Source organism: Molothrus ater, chromosome W, assembly GCF_012460135.2.
Source record: "Molothrus ater isolate BHLD 08-10-18 breed brown headed cowbird chromosome W, BPBGC_Mater_1.1, whole genome shotgun sequence".
Taxonomy (NCBI): Eukaryota; Metazoa; Chordata; class Aves; order Passeriformes; family Icteridae; genus Molothrus; species Molothrus ater.
The window spans coordinates 3,241,457-3,257,208 of record NC_050510.2 but is presented as its reverse complement, the minus strand read 5'-3'; the positions used below and the strand labels follow the sequence as shown (position 1 = coordinate 3,257,208).

Genomic DNA, 15,752 nt, shown 5'->3' with positions numbered 1-15,752 from the left:
AGGGAAATTCTTCACCTGTAGAACATAAAATTCTATCATATCACTAAAACAATCTTACAATATAAGAAAATGCAAAAATAATGCAAAGAAAGTTCAAGTCCAAACAGCTGAGTTTCAAGAAAAGTCCATGGACTGAAGATGTTCTCTTTGACATCTCTGAAAGTCCCTTTCGGTCCTGAAACAGGCTTGCAGAATCCTGAAACAACAAATTGCTACAGAAAAATCCATCAATAGTTATCAAAAATCCATTGACAGTCATCAAACAATTTTGAGAAAATTTCTGGAATGTCTTGGCCACAGCCCTTTATTGAACCACTTGGGCTGAAGCTGCTGCCAGCTCTTTCAATTCTTTTTATTTAATTTTTTTTTTTTTTGTTGGTTTTTTTTTTTCCCAGAAAGACCAGCAGCAGCAGACAGCCTGAGAGGCCCTGGGGGACCCTGGCCCTCTTGGAAGGATCAGGAACCCCAGACCTGACCCACAGAACAGTGGCCCAGGACCTGAAGGGGGAAGCAAAGCCCCCAAACGCAACAGCTGGCCGGGTGGTGGCCCTGGCCCAGGGAACCAAGCCAAATAGCCCAGGCCCAGCCCGCCAGGTGGGCTCTGCGTTGTCACAACCCTGCACCCTGCTGCCAATGGAATGGCAGAATGAGTGACCAAACGTTTCCTTCCCCCCAAACCACCAACCCATATCGGCAGTGGGGGAATAGAAGCTGTCCCGAGAATCTTCATCTCGGGTCTGGGAATGTTTTTTCCCCACGGCAATTGAGCGATGGTCGCTTTCCGCTGTTTCCTCTGCCTCTGCAATGCAAATGCAAAAGGTGTTCCTCCCATCTGCCTCCCGGTACCACCCCCATCCCCTCTGGACTGGGGATCAGAGGCAGAACTTTCGGGAGCCACCTCCCCCTCGCCGCTGGGGTGTGCCAGGGACGGCAAGGATTGCAACCCCCAAGGGGAAACCGGCCCACGAAAAATGCTGAGTTTGAAAGCAGGCAGCCAGGCTGCGCCCGCAATCAGCTGCCGAGCCATGCCTCCCCCACAGAGGAACAGGCTGGCCACCAGAGCCATAGCCCCAGCCGCTGCCACTGAGGGCGGCGGGACTGCAGGCAACTCCGAAGACAGTCCCGCGGGCTCGGCGCCATTTGCAATGCCATCCCGAACCAAGACCGGTTTGGTGGAAGGCAGCGAAGCCAGAGGGAGTGCATCCCCTGCTGGGCTGGAGGCAGCAGCTGCGTCTACTCCGGGTTCCGGAATTGGCAGCGCAGGCGCAGACAGCCAAAGCAACGGAGCCGACACAGGAGGCGGCGGGACAGCCGGGGGGGGTGGTGGGGGCGGCGCCGCTTGCTGATCGCTGTCCCCGGCTCCAACCTCCTCCAGCTGCGTGGCGGGCGTGGAGGAGTGAGTGCAGTGTCTGAAAACAAACTGTATGCTTCTTCTCTCCTCCCTTCACTCTCGGAAGAAGTCTTAAAGGTGCAAAACTTATTATCCAGCATAAACAGTACAGATGATTGGGGATAAAAGCATATAGTCAACCCAGGACAGTTTGTAAAGGCAAATATCTTTTTCTATTCATCAATCAGTGGAATCTTTCCCATTGTTTCTTTTATCTCTCAGTTCTAGTTTTATCTACCAGCAGACCCACAGCTTGTTTGTAAAGACAAATCTGTCATTCCTCTCACTACTTTTTTTGGACACTGCTCGTCACTAGACAGCACCCTCAAGGGGAGGAGAAGGAAAGCAGACCAACAGGCACTGTGGCCACTCAAACTGCAGCTGAACCAGAGGAACATCCTGTACCAGTAGCAGTTGCCCCTATACAGAAGAAGAAATCCTAGACCAAATCAGTTCACTTAGTGAGGGAGGAAGAGGAAACAGGGCCCTCACAACAGAAGGAAGAGGCAGGGTCAGAGATCCCTCTTCCCTGGTGAGCTGCAAGATATGCAAAAATATATGAGCTACCAGTCAGGTGAGCCCCTACTGACCCGGCTGCTCTAATACTGGGATATTGCAGCCCACAATATGAAACTAGACAGTGGTGAAGCCAAGCAACTAGGAACCCTGTCCCAGGATGTGGTGTCTTGGTTTGAAAGCCAGATGTCTACTAGGGAAGGCAGGAGCATCCCTTGGAATGGAGAATGTAAACCCCCTAACTCCGAATTATTATAAGTTTGAAATTAAGGGGGCTTTCAGGCAAAGATATGGGAATAGGAATAACAGTTCTTTACTAGTATGTATAACAAGGCAAACAAAACAACAACTACAGCATTAATAATAAGCAGAACCAGGAACTCAGTGACAGCTGTTCTGGCCACAGGCACTTTCCCCTTTGGTGTAGTTACGGTCACAGCCGACAGGGGTGCTGGTGGCTCCCGGTGGACAGGGCAGGTGTGATGATCCCAAAGTGGCTGCAGGGGGCGCTCCGGCACAGGCTCACGGAGCACTAGGCAATGGTGGCTTGGCCGAGACAGGAAGGGGTGGAAGAGAGGCTTTGCTTCACAAAACCCCTGGGACAGTCGATCCCAGTGCCCCAACAGGACTCTTGGAAGCAGCAAGCTGGAATGGCAGGGATGAGCAGAAATTCCAGGGCGGTGGATGAGATGTATCGGAAACTCCGCAGTAATAACTGGAGACTGCAGGTTGTCCCAGCAGGGTTATGGTGATGGCAGCAATTTCCTTTCCCCAAGCTGCAGGTCGGACCGTCCTCCTCTGAGGCCCAGAGAGAGAGAGCATCCTCAACTCCCCATCCCTCGTCTTTTTCCTGCCTCTATTCTCCTGGTATCTCTGTCCTCCCCCACCTCCCGCCCCAAGAGAAACTCCCAAAAACCAGAGGAGTTCCCTCTCCGACATCTCAAGCACCCAGTCATCAGTGCTTCTTAGCAACTCAATGGGAAAAAATTCCATAAGTAACAAGGAAAGAAAAGGAAAGAAAAAACCCAACCCCCAACATGTGGGCATTGACAAGGGGATTGGAAAGAGGACAGAAACTCTCAGCCTCTGTGAGCGTGAGGGAAAGGTATTGTCTCAAGGATGATCTAGTACTGCACCCAGGTAGGTGGGATGCCATGGAGAAAGGTATCCAGTACCTGAGAGAATTATCTGTGCTGGAAGTAATCTATAGAAATTCAAATAACGAGCAGTCCCCTGTGCATCCAGATGAGGTCCAGTGCACACAGTGCATGTGGTAGAAATTTGTACAGAGCACACCATTGTCATACGCCAACTCATTGCCATCGATGTCAATGAAAGAAGAACAAAAAGTGCTTCAGGTGATTATTTGAGTCCAGCAATATGAAGATCATCCTTTCTCCTCCCTGCACCTTGGCTATGGAAAGACTGGCCAAGATTGTGGATAGACTTGAAAGACTCAAGCAAGCTAGAGAGGAAATGTCCCATGCTTCACTAGTACAGACCAGAGTCTCTGCTACTGGGAGCAAGCGCCCCTCTGATCAAGAGAGAGGGTCCACACCACAAGGTAACCTGTGCTTTTACCTTGTGGCAGAACCTTTCATGCCCTGATACAGCAAAAGCTTATCTCCCTGTCATGTGAGGAATTATCTTGGCTGAAAACCTCCTTAGCCAGCAATAAACATCCTGTCTTGGCATGAGAAAAAGATAAGCCAAAATTAGTGACTGACAGAACACAAGCATCTTTTACAACTATAAAAGACCACTATGATTTTCATTAAATCAGAAATCTCTTATACACTCTCTGAGTGTGTAGAGAATTCTTCTTGAAGGTGAAGAAATTCACATAGAGTTGCTTCCCTGGAGATTGAGAGGAATTAGGAGATTCTCTGCACTCCACTATCATTCATTGGTCAGTGACATTGGCTCCTAATCTATACTATTTCTTTGCTAGCTGTAACATAGGTACCTTTATTATCATGGACTGTATTTTTATCTACTAGTAGTTCTTTTATGTTATCCTGTGTAAAGTCTTATGTCTGTTTTCCTTGACCTGTTCAATAAATAATCCTTGTTATAATAGGCCTGACCAGTCATTATTAGGAACTTGTGAGAAAGAGTGGGTTTTGGGGTGCTGGCCACCTCAATAAAGCTACTGTCTACTGCCAGAAACCTGTCAAAGACAGGGACTTGTCTAAGCTCTCCCCTCTCACTTCATACCAAACCTGCATGACCATGGAGAGGACATGAGGAGTGTCTTGGTTTGAAAAGACAGGTGTCTGCTAAGGAAGGCAGGAGCCTCCCTTGAAACGGAAAATGCAAACTCCCTCCCTCCGAATTACTATAGTTTCGAAATTAAAGGGCTCTCAGGCAAAGATATTGGAGTAGGAATAACAGATCTTTATTAGGAAAAAATAAAAATAAAAATGCAGTAATACAAAACTATTGTATTTGCAGGGTTCCCAGATGAAGGAAGGAATGATGAATCTGACTCCATGTTCTTAGAAGGCTAATTTATTATTTTATGATACTATATTATATTAAAGAATACTAAACTAAACTATACTAAAGAATGCAGAAAGGATACTTACAGAAGGCTAAAAAGATAATAATGAAACTCGTGACTCTCTCTCCAGAATCCGACACAGCGTGACCCTGATTGGCCAATAAGTCAAAATGATTCACATGAAACCAGTGAAACAATCACCAGTTGGATAAACAATCTCCAAACACATTCCACATGTGAGCACAACACAGGAGAAGCAAATGAGATAAGAATTTGTTTTCCTTTTTCTCTGAGGCTTTTCAGCTTCCCAGGAGAAAATCCTGGGTGGAGGGATTTTTCAGAAAATATGACTGTGACACAAAACAACACTGACAAAGTCAGAATATGACCTGACACCCTATTGGTCAGGGTGTTGGTAGCAGTCTGATTAAATGGTGGCTGCAGTGCTCCTGGAGTAACACATGTGGTTCTGTTGAAGCAGTGATCCTGTAGAAGGGTGTAGTTTTCCTCTGAAGGTCCAACAGTGGTATAGATGGGCCTGGTCTTCCTCTGGGAATCTAGTGAAAAAGAAAGCTGCTCCTCTGGGAATCCAGTGGGAAAAGGCTGCCTGTGGTGTTCTAAATCTCAGATTATATCCAGGTAGGAGTGCTTGACTCCTCCTCCTGGGCAGAGCATCTCACAATGGGATGATGTAATTTTATCAGTCATGCAGTGAGATTCAATGGCCCATTAACAAAAGATATTTTTCTGGAGGGAGGTTTGGTTGTGGAAGAGATAAAGAAAACTGCCCTGCCTGGTTTTAACAGGTGGCCCAATCAACAAAAGATAATTTCCCCACCTCTAATAGATGGCAATAGAATACACACCCCCAGCCACATTTTGCATTTGCAACCTAAGACAAGGAGGTGGGATGGAAAACCCATCTCTGCCCTTGGAGCAGGGGTAGATGAGTTGAGAGGATCAACAACAACTGCGGGAAATTCTTCAAGGATAAATGGTGCTTCAGTTTCCAGTGGGCAAGTGTTCAGGTAGAATAGAAGGGATGATGTTATTTCCAGTCCTCTTGAAGGGACCTCCAGTTCATATTTAAAAGAAGTGAGAAACAAGTACTATGACCAGAACTAGAGGGGCCCTGCCTCTAGCCTGGTGGAGGAAAAGGATAATCAGATATATTGGACTGTGTGGATCCATGGCCTGGCACATCAGACCCACAAGAGTATAAGGCTTTAGTTGACACTGGTGCACAATGTACCCTGATGCCATTGAGATATGTAGGGACAGAATTAATCTCTATTTTTGGGGTGTCAGGGGGTTCCCAACAGCTGACAACTGGAAGCTGAAGTGAGTCTGACTGGGAATCAATGGCAAAAATACTCCACTGAGACTGGCCCAGAGGTCCTGTGTATCCTTGGCAGAGATTACCTCAGGAGAGCGTATTTCAAGGTTCCAAAAGGGCAGTTGGGCTTTTGGGATATCTGCAGCAGAGACAGGGAATTAGACAGCTGAATACCTTATCTGGTCTCTCAGAGGGCCCTTCTGCTGTGGGACTGCTGAAGGTTGAAGAACAGGTACCAATTGCTACCACAACAGTGCACCATCTGCAATACTGCACGAAGCAGGCCTCCCTGACCCTCATTCATAAGAGGCTTCATGAACTGGAGAGCCGGGGAGTAGTTAGCAGGACTCACCCTTTAATAGCCCCATATGGCCAGTGCATAAGTCCAATGGAGAGTAGAGACTGACAGTGGATTATCGTGGCCTGAACAGTATCACACCATCACTGAGTGCCACTGTACTGGACATGCTGGAACTTCAGTACAAGCTGGAGTCCAAGGCAGCAAAGTGGTATCACCATCAACATTGCTAATGCATTTTCCTCTATTCTTTTAGCAGCAGAGTGTAGGCCCCAGTTAGCTTTCACTTGGAGGGACATCCATTATACTTGGAACTGACTGCCCAAGGGGTGGAAGCACAGTCCCACGATTTGCAGCGGACCAAACCAGACTGCATTCGAAAAGGGTGAGATTCCAGAACACTTGTGATACATTGATGACATCATTGTGTGGTGTAACGCATCAGAGGAAGTTTTTGAGAAAGGGGAGAAGATAATCCAAATCCTCCTGAAAGAACATTTTGCCATAAAGCAAAGTAAGGTCAAGGGACCTGCCCAGGAAATTCAGTTTTTAGGAGTTAAATGGCAAGGTGGATGTTGTCAGATTCCAATGGACATGTTGAACAAGATAGCAGCTATGTCCCCATTGACCAGCAAAAAGGAAACACAAGCTTTGCTAGGTGTTGCTGGTTTTTGGAGGATGCATATCCCAGAGTACAGTCAGATTGCAAGCCCTCTCTATCATGTGACATGGAAGAAGAATGATTTCAAGTGGTGTCCTCAACAACAACAAGCTTTTGAACAAATTAAACAAGAAATCGTTCATGAAGTAGCCCATGGGCCAGTCAGGACAGGACAAGATGTGAAAAATGTGCTCTACACTACAGCTAGAGGTAATGGTCCTTCCTGGAGCCTCTGACTGAATCAAGGGTTTAAAGAAACTGAAAGAGTTAAGTGTTTAGCTAGATTTAGTTAGGAGGATAGAAACAATTTATAATGATTAAGAGTATACCAAGAAGAGTAGAAATAATGGGTTGTGGAAACCCAGGACACCAGGAATATTTCTCTGCTCTGGGGTGCCCTGACCCCTAGGGGAGCACTGACTTTGACCCTCATTCATGAAGAAAGTTTCCTAGACTTCAAGATAGACTAGAATTCACAAAAGTGTGAAATAGATTATAGAGAGTCGTGTAGGTGTATCACTTGGTGAGAAATTTAGGTTTTGGGATTTTTAGTATGTTGTGGATGGAAGCAAGATGGAGAGCACAGGGTGTCGTCCTGGGTTTCTTCTTCATGCTTCTTCTTCCTTCTTCTTCAAGGGTTTGAGTGGCATTTTGTAATTGGGCAGAAAAGTCCGCATTGCGGGCTCTTTGGGATCAGTTATTGGGTTAAAAGGGAAAATAATCTAGGTGTCAGTTCTTAATTGGATAGTTTAGTCTTAAAAGACCTTGTAACAAGAGATTGTTAGCCATTTTGTGCCTTCTAATGAAAAGCTGCCGAACTCACAGTAATGAGACTGTTTTACTGATAAGAAATAATAAACACTTGAGTCTGAACATGAATTACTGTCTCAAGTATCTTCAATCCAGACCCAGAAAAACCAGCAACGGGTATCGCCACAATGGGGAATAGTTAATTATTATCAGATGGAGCTAGTTAAGGCTAAGATATAAATCACTTACTTGTCTTTGCTGTGTTTGAAGAAGCAGGATAGGAATTTGGAGCTATTGTGAAAATGAAGAAACCGTGGCCTGCACCTGTGCCCTGAAACCAACTAAGACCAGGTTGAGGAGCTTGGACTCTGGCCCAGGGGTCAGAAAGCCTGCCAACACACAAAGGTGAAATGGTCACCTTGAGGAAGATGTTTATTACATCAACTTCAAAGGAATCACTGACCCATTTTAAGCCCACCAACTTAAATCAATTGAGAGACTGTGCAGGCTTGAAGAAACTTTGAACTCATTATAATACATTTTAATACAAAGCAGGGGCAGGTGGGGTTAGATAATGAATATGTATAGGCGTTCTGAGAAATTATATGAATATGTAAGACTTTTTTTGATAAATAAGGGAGCCATAGCCTTGTGATATTGCAAACGTCTTTGGGAGGCTACTCCCCATGTGCCCAGCGCTGTTTATAAATATACCACTTTCTAACATTAACTAGTTGGAGAGTTCTATTCCATGCTTCATGACAAAAAGTACCTTGGGAAACTCAAGGAGGACTGCTTGGGTTCTAGAGTTGGGGATACAAAGGATCCAAGGACTGTTACACCTCAAGTGAAAAAGAGATGATGGCACCTTATGAAGGGGTTTGAGTTGCTTCAAAAGTGAGTGGCACTGAAGCACAGCTCCTCCTGGCATCCTGATTGCCAGTGCTGGGCTGGATGTTAAAAGGACAAGTCCCTGCAACACATCATGCCACTCATGCTATGTGGAGTAAGTGAATCGCTCTGATCATACAGCAAGCTCAGATAGGAAATCCCAATTGCCCAGGGATCTTGGACGTCATCACAAAATGGCCTGAAGGTGAAAATTTTGAACTATCATTATCATCATCAGAGGAGAAATTACATATGCTGATGAGGCCCTACCATATAATCAGCTACCAGAAAATGAAAAGGGATATGGCCTCTTCACTGATGGTTCCTGCTGTATTGTAGGGACAAATTGAAAATGGAAAGCTCCTGTATAGAACCCTAGTTGCAGAAGCTATCAAGGGACAAGGGGGATCAAGTCAGGTTGCAGAGCTAAAGCCATCCAGCTGGCTGTAGATATTGCTGAACAAGAGAAATGGCCAACACTCTACCTCTACACTGACATGTGGATGGTGGCAAATGCTCTGTGGGAGTGGCTGGATCAATGGAAAAAGACCAATTGGCAGTGCACAGTCAAACCCATCTGGCCTGTTGAATTGTGGCAAGACATCACTGCTTGGGTAGAGAAGTTGGCTGTAAAAGTACATCATGTAGATGCACACCTACCCAAGAGTTAGGCTACAGATGAATATTGCAACAATGGACAGGTGGATCGGGCTGCCAAGATTAAAGTGTCTCAGGTGGATTTGGGCTGGCAACATAAGGGTGGATTATTTCTGGTTCAGTGGGCACATGACACCTGAGGTCATCAAGGAAGAGATGCAACATACAGATGGGCTCGTGATCAAGGGGTGGACTTAACCATGGACACTATTTCCCAGGTTATCCATAACTGTGAAACATGTGCTGCAATCAAGCAAGCCAAGCAAGTAAAACCTCTGTGATATGGGGGATGATGACTAAAGTATAAATATGGGGAGACCTGGCAAATTGATTACATCACACTCCTGCAAGCCTGCCAAGGCTAGTGCTATGTGCATACAGTGGTGGAGACAACCGCTGGATGGCTGGAGTCATATCCTGTGCCTCATGCTACTGCCCAGAACACCATCTTGGGCCTTGAAAAGCAAGTCCTGTGGTGCCATGGTGTGAGACACTGGAAGGATTGCTGGCTTGAAACATTTTTGGTGCATGTGTGTGGGGGAAGGTGCAGGTCCAGCCTTGCTCTGGTAAGTCAATGCACTGCCCTGTATACTCCACCTCCCCTCCAGGTCTGTATCCCATCCCTGTAGTGGCTGCCAATCACTGGCACACCAGAGGCAATGCTCCATACCCCGCCTCTGGAGCCCCTAACCCAGGTCCTAAAGTGGCCAGATGACCAGAAGTCCCAACTGGGGGAAGGGACTAGTAAAAGCCAAAGGGTACTTAAAGTGAGACACAAGGCAAACACTCTACCTCCTCCTTCTATCAGCTGAACACCACTGGAACCAGGAGTGGTTGTTATGTTTGTTCTTTTCTATATCTTTTCTTTCTCTTTCTTCTTCTTCTAATCTATATCAATGCACAGCCATGCAGATGGAGATATTACAGTCTCTGCAGAGTTAGATCCCAATATGTTAAAACCTCTGCTGAGAGGAGCTCCAACTATGCTAAAAATTATTTGGTGTGGAGATGAGACAAAATCAAAAGAGATGTAATGCCTAATGAAGCTTTACAAGACTCTCAAGCACTGAGGAGACCTATCCTTACATGGGCAGGATTCCTGCATGGTGGTTGGAAAAATCATGAAAAGAGCCCAAGTACTAAAATGGGGTAACACCCTGTCCTCATTTAAAGGACAGGTGTCTGCCAAGGAAGGCAGGAACTTCTCTTGGAATGGAAAAGGTGACCTCCTTCCCTCCAAATTATCATCACTTTGAAATTAAGGTGCTTTCAGGCAAAGATATGGGAAAAAGAATAACAGTTCTTTACTAGTATGTATATGTATAACAAGGCAAACAAACAACAACTATGGCAGCAACAACAAACGAAACTAGAAATCCAATACAGCCTTCTCTCACCTGTCAAGCACTTCCCCGTTGGTGTAGTTATGGCCACAGCTGACAGGGGCGCTGGTGGCTCTCGGCTGGGCAGGGCAGGTGCGATGATTCCCCGCAGCTGCAGGGGGTGCTGTGGGGCGAGCTCAGCTGCCTCTCCACATGGTTAATGGCAGCTCAGCCGGCAGAAGAGAGAGAGAAAGGACTTTCATTTGCAAACTCATGGGGGCAGCTGGTCTCAGTGCCATTCAGGAAGCTGAATGGACTGCAGCAGGAAACCTCGAAGCAGCAGGCTGGAACAGCAGAGGCGAGCACACCCAGGGTGGCAAACAAAGTGTAGCAAAGACTCCGGAGCCATGTCAGAAGCTGTGGCGTGTCCGGGCGGGCACAGCGTGTCAGGTTAAAATATAGCAAAAAGCCTTGAAACAGAGGCAGAAAACAGGGGGGCTGGGTGGTGGATTGCTACCTTGGATAGCTCACCGGCGATGGCTGGTCCCAGGGTCAGACTGCCACACAGAGAGAGCAGTCCGGCGGGGGACAGCATGCTCATGGCTGCTGGCACAGCACACACTGGCTCTGGGCTTCCAAGCAAGCAGAGGAGCAGAGAAGCAAGCCGGCAAGCCCCAGTCACAGTGCCAAAGGAAAAGGAAAAAAAAAAAGAAACAGGCAAAAACCACAAGGCAGCAGTATCTCCAGTCAGATGTCCGCACCGCGTGGCTCCTGAGTCGATCACCCCCAACTGTTGCAGGATCCCGGGCTGCCTATCACCTATCGTGAGAGCAGTGGCCATTCTGGACACAAAACAAAAACCAAAAAATGAGTATGGGATAAAAACCATCCCGAAGACACACCCTAAAAAGCAGGTGAGAATTATTAAACATAACCCACCCGAGCAAAATGAATTATGGAGAACTGCTTTTGCTTCTGGAATACCCAGAGCTGCTTTGGGGAAACAACCTAACAGTCTAATTACAGAGTTAATCCAGGCAGTCCGGGGGGGGGGGGGTGACGTTGCATCCCAATCGCGGGAGAGACGATCGGCATGCACGCCAGAAGTGCAGAAGTGGCCGCGCCTCGCTTCTGCTGCCGGCAGGTGGGATTGTGGTTCAGCCACTGGCTGGGGTCCCGGACTGCCAGGAACGGCCGATAAACGCGGACTCATGTCGAAGGACCGGGGTAAAGGAAAAGGAAGGACTCTGCTTGCTTCTTCGAGCTGCTTTATTTCTTTCCCGGGCAGGAGCGATGCCAGGGCAGCGCCGCGTGGGATCGGCAGGGCTGCACAGGTGTTATTCTTTCCCGCAGTGGGAGCAGCACCAAAGCGAGGCAGGTGATGCAGCGCCACGCAGGCAACGGCAGCGCCTCGCAGACAGAGCCGCGCGGGCAGCGGCAGGGCCGGGCAGGAAATCTTTCCCGCGGCAGGAGCGGGGGCAGCTGATGCCGCGCCGCGTGGGTGTTCTTTTTTCTCACGGCAAAGAACGGTGCCGAGGCTGCAAACCACTGCGCTGCGCCGCGCAGGTGCCGGCAGGGCTCGGGTGCCGGCGGGGCGCAGAAGCCGCGTGGCTCAAAGGGGGAGCAGTGGTAAAGAGCAGGAAACAGAGAAAAACAGCGCCTTTTGTGGAGGGGGGGTGGAATCCCGGGGAAGAGATCGTCTAACAAATCAATGGCTAGATAGGAGGGGTCTGGGGGGACAAATGTAAACATAACATGGAGTGGGAAAGTCACATACCAATGGCAGAAAGGAGATATCATAACTGACAGCAAATTTTCTGGATAAAGGGGTGTAAAAAATTATGACAGACAAGCTACAGGGGCAGGATTTTTGAGGATAGACAGGGAAAAATCTGGAATTATCATAACTGCCATGGGGAGACAGGTGGCAAGCAACTCCAGACAGAGACCAAACACACCATCTTCAAATCCCCACTGCCACAGCCAGGGAGACTCCAAACATCTCCAAACCCCCACTGCCACGGGGGGGGGGGGGGAATGTCAGATTAAAACCCCAACCTTTTACAGAGAAAAAGCAACACTGCAAGAAAAACCTTAAGGCTGATTGAACTATGGGCCTCTTCACCCAGTGCATTCTTGCATATCAGTGGTTTTCTGATAAGGATGGCCCTATGTTTATTTGGCTGTAGGAGCCAAGAGACAGCATTTAAAATTCTTAACTGACACAGGATGTCAAAATCTCTTTGATTACTCCTACAGATGCTGAACTAAACTTAAGTTCTAATTTTTTTTTTAATTTAACTGGCTTTAATGTAAAAAGTATTATCTGTTACACTGCCGAAATCTGTTTAGAAGTAATTAAAAATTTAGATTGAAGAGGCATTATATATAGGATGCATTCTGCTTACAGTTCTCCTGATTGGTTGGAAAAAAAAACAACAGACAGGAACTGGAATTTACCAAGTGATTGTTGAAGGCTAAATGCTAACACAGGACCACTCTCACTGCACCTTTACAAAATATTGCAACCCTTACTGCTACGCTACAGGCATCTACACATAAATGGATGGCAGTTCTGGCTATAAAAGATACTGAAAAGAGATACACTGACTGGGAAAAGGGATTATTATCTCTGACCTATGCTTTTAAACAAGTAGAAAAAAATTCAACAGTGACAGCCTGTAAAAATCCAAGGACCTTTCAGTCTTAAAGGTGGGCCAACCAGCCATGATAAAGTTACCCCAAATTGAGATTGTACCTATGACTGACTGGCAGTTGAGGACTGATGGCCTGGGTGACTATTGATTCTAATGGCCACCAACACAGGATCAGTTCCCGATGGACATTCCCCACAATCTAAACTACTCATGTCTTTGTACAAGTTTGTTTTATACTCTCAACAAAACAAGTTTCTCAATGAAGATTCGCAAACTGCTCCTACAGGGCCACTGTCTGGTGGCAGTGAGTATAGCACTTTGTTTGCAACAGGAGGCCAGAGACAGAACTGCTGCCTTAACACTCTATGGAAAAGACACCTTTATAATTTCATAAGTTCTGTTGTTTTAGCTCCTTTAAAAACCTTGGATGTTCAAGAATAGCCTCATCAGATAGAAAACTAGGTGTGTATCCGGATATGAGACAAGGAACTGCTCAAGCAGCAGTGGAAAGGATTGTTGACTACTTACATGGCTGTGAAGGCTACAGGTGGAGACTCCTGAACTCCTATAAGCAAATAAAGCCAGTTCTGGACACAGAGGAACCCTACTGGATGGCACAGTAATGAATAAATCTGCTGTAGCTAAAGTTGCAACAGAATTAGAGACTCTAAAATGCCAGTCATGGTATGGTTTACCTTTTTATGTTTACAGGCTAATGTTTCAATACCGTAGCATGGCTGTTTACACCTGGATTAGTCAGCCATCACAACAAAACCTTACAATTAATGATTACAAAATAAAAAAAAAGATAGCAATATCTTTTTTCCAACGGGCTACTCTAATATAACACACATAGAACAAATACTACCTGACTCTTTGTTGTGGGTTACCCAAAAGGATATTGTATTCCATATCTATCTGTGCCCAAATTTGTTACTGTCTCTTTAAGACCCTGGAGCTGAGAAAAACTGGGGCGGGTGCTACCATGGGCACTCTTAAAGTCTGCTGGAGCAAGCAGCTTGTGCCCTTTTTTCCTTCCTTGTCTGCTTGGTCTTTGCTTAAGCAGAGGCTTCTCCCTTTTTGGGTTCTCTTTTCATTTTTTTCCTTGTCCCAGAGAGACTGCAGTTAGAGGTTTTGAGCTACCTTAGGGCCAATTCCACAGGTGCCTGTCATCAGTCAAGGCATAGCACCAACAGTAGTGGAGTGGCCCAGTTCCAGTCTGAGCTACCAGAAGCTCATCAGCAGCGCCCAGCTGAGGAGAGAAAACACTGAGTTGCCCCAGCCCAACAGCTTTGCCTTGCCATGTTCACCCTGCTGTCTCTTGCCAAGAGGAAAGCACTGACCCCAGACAAGCCAGCAAGTCTTCATCTGATGCTGGAACTGCTCCATAAGCTCCTGCCACCACAGGAGGGATATGATACCATCTTGTCCCTTGGTCTTTCAAGCCACACAGTGGCCCCTGCCAGGTGCCATCTTGGGAAGGTTATTTTCAACATTTCTGGTCTCTCTTTGTTCATGTCTCATGTGGGGTTCATGAGATTTAGCAATTTTGTATAGAGCAGTTATTTACTGTTCTTTTTCACCTGTTGCTATTCTGTTTATTACTAAAGTTTTTTTACTTACACCTACTCATTTAATTTCTTATTGGTGGAAAATGATTGGCTGGAATTAAAGGGAGGTTATTCATTTTAGAGTGCCCATCTCTTTAAATTGTCTTAATCCAAGACACCCTTGGAAGAGAAATTCACACCTAAAGCTAATGCAGGCTGTGACACTGATAACAAACTGCAGTAACTGATGGATTTGCTCTCAGTTTCCTAGTCATTCAGATGAAAGTATTTGTACTATGGGAATTCCAAAAGCAAACATAGTTTCCAATGGTCTTCCTCCAGCTGGAGTGATGCTCCTTTTGGAACGAAAGATATCCAAACTCTCCATAGATCAACAAATCCTGACAGTAGAAATAGCAGTCATTGAAACCTCCTGTGTTCACAGATGCCTAAAGGGACCAGGAGTCGTTTCACACCAAAAAATGGAGTTACCTGAGTATAACCAGAGAATAATGGTAGGAGATTGTCCCAAGTGTCGCTCATATTTGAATGTAACAGGAATAGGCATTTTAGACACACACTGGTGGCCTATTCTAGACAATATGGGATATTACTGGGTTTGTGGAAATCAAGCTAGAAAAGTTCTACCCTCTAAATGGCAAAGAATATGCACCATTGGAACTGTAGTGCCAGAAATAGATATTATTGATAAATCAGAATTCCCCTGAGAACACCTACAATCTTTTATAACAAGACACAAATGAAATTTAAATCCCTTATTTGAAAGATCCTCTGGATTCCACAAGTTTATGAGAAGATTCTTACCTTGGTTAGGAGTGCCTGAATTGGAAAAGGCTCTAGTGAACATATCCAGAGTCATCGAACAAATAGAAAACCAGACAAATGATGCAATTAGCACTTTGCAGCAAGAAGTTACCAGCCTCTCAAAGGTAGTTAAACAAAATCAAATGTCTTTGGATTTGTCTTTGGCTCCCAAAGGTGATATATGCACAGGTATCAACACCAGTTGCTGTGTATACATAGATCAGATTCTTCTAAAAACACAGACTGATTTGGAAGAAATTTGAAAGAACACCAGAATCTTTTATGAAATGCAAAAAAATATCAAGGGGAAGACATATTTGATCAGATAACGTGATAGACTCCAAATTTAAATGTGATTGTGTGTCGCAGACATCTTTTCACTAAAAATCCTTTCTT

At 45.9% G+C, this 15,752-nt stretch overlaps 1 long non-coding RNA gene across 1 annotated transcript; it reads right to left on the bottom strand.

Moving 5' to 3' along the window:
* Positions 1–2,203: 2,203 nt before the first annotated feature.
* On the bottom strand, positions 2,204–10,998 carry LOC118701536 (uncharacterized). The gene is made up of 2 exons (XR_004982546.1): positions 10,400–10,998; positions 2,204–2,704 (listed from the first exon to the last, which is right to left on the bottom strand). It is a non-coding gene; the product is annotated as an uncharacterized LOC118701536 (long non-coding RNA).
* Between the last annotated feature and the right edge of the window lie 4,754 nt (positions 10,999–15,752).